The following is a 1,779-nucleotide window of genomic DNA, read 5'->3' as shown; positions in this document are numbered from 1 at the left end:
TCCCTCTCCCTATTTTAATCGGGTCCGTTAGCTGTCCATTCACACAGACCCTGGCCCTTGGTGCAGCGTAAGGCACCATAATTCTGGTGACCATCTTCGGACCAAGCCCCATCTTGCAGAGGACTGCCCGGAGGAATGACCAGTCCACCCGGTCAAATGCTTTTTCAGCGTCTAACGAAAGGAGGCTGGCCGGGATCTGCCAGTGATGCACCTTCCCCACCAGGTGCGCAATCCTACGCACGTTATCAGCCCCCTGACGGCCGCGGATAAATCCTACCTGGTCCGGGTCAACCAGGTCAGGCATATGGGGGTCCAACCGCTTCGCCAGCACCTTGGTGTATATTTTAAAGTCGGTATTTAATAGAGCTATCGGGCGGTACGACGAGCAAAGTGTGGGGTCTTTTCCTGGCTTCAGGACTAAGGCTATTTCCGCCATTCCCATATCCGAAGAGGGGCCCTGTTCGTCAGTGAAAGAATTGAAGAGCCGAAGAAGGTAAGGTCCCAGCTGAGTTTGGACCAGGCGATAGAAGGAGAGCGGCAGCCCATCAGGACCCGGCGTTTTCAAGATTGGAGACATCACTTATTTTGAGCAAAACATTGTCATTGTAATTGTAATTGTAGGCATACTTATAGAGCGCAGCTGTCACCCAAAGGGTATCCTGGCGCTTTGAAATAACTGTTTTTACAGATTATAGAAACCTTCCATTTTCAAAATCTGCTTGAACTGTTACTCTTAGGCAATTGAGGTGGTCCTTGTATTTTGCTGATTTTAACTTTGTGAGTACCTACAAGTCTGGGATTTCAAATGGCAAGTGGATACACTTTCTCTATTGAATACAGAAGGGGAAATTAATATTTTGCAAAAATAACCTATTAGCCCAATTTAGAAATGTGTGTGTGCAACTCACTATGCCACCTTTACAAAGGAAATTCAAGAAACAATTACATTTAGGAAATGACAGATTGGGCAAAAGAAGCTTCAGAAAGACAAATTAAGAAAGACCTTCCTTTTTATAAGGAAGCCTTGTATTTGGCAAGTAAAAAACTGAAAAATCTAGGACTCTACACTGGTCATGATGACATTATAGCAGGGCAAAAAGGTGTTCGAAAGACCATGGAATTGGTGGAGAGATATTTCTGGTGGCTGAATATGAGCACTCAAGTTCGCAAGTACATTATAACTTGTGAAAAATGCATGAAAGGGAAAACAACAGGTAAGAATCCCAGGGTCCACTCCAACCCTTACCCACAGCACCACAACCTTGGCACACAATAACCCTGGATCTAATTGTGGATCTACCTTCAAGTGCAGGATTTAATAGTTAATACCGTTTTAGTTTTGGTAGATCCCTTCTCCAAAATGAGTCATTTTAGTCCTTTAGAAATATGTTCCTATGGCTTCTCAGCTAGCACAATTAAAGGCACACTGAATTACCAAATGTGGTAATTTCAGACTGAGGTCCTCAGTTTCTGTCAAAAGTTTAGAAGACTTACATGAAAAGATTAGGAGTAGATGTAAGAATCTCTACTAGTTACCATCAGAAACTGATGGGCAAACTGAGCGAGTGAATCAAGAAGAAGAGCAGCATTTACACCTATATATTTTAGATCAAGAAGGAGAATGGTCCAATTTAATTTGGACTGCTGAGTTTGCCTATAATAATGATAAGCATAGTTCCACTTGCTACACACCTTTCTATTTAAATTCCGGGAGACATCCTAATGTGGTAGTAGGTAAACGTGAAGATTCAGTGACTGCTGTAGGAGCCATGTTTAAAA

This window comes from Lissotriton helveticus, chromosome 1_1, assembly GCF_964261635.1.
Source record: "Lissotriton helveticus chromosome 1_1, aLisHel1.1, whole genome shotgun sequence".
Classification (NCBI taxonomy): domain Eukaryota; kingdom Metazoa; phylum Chordata; class Amphibia; order Caudata; family Salamandridae; genus Lissotriton; species Lissotriton helveticus.
Note: the sequence above shows the minus strand (reverse complement) of the source record.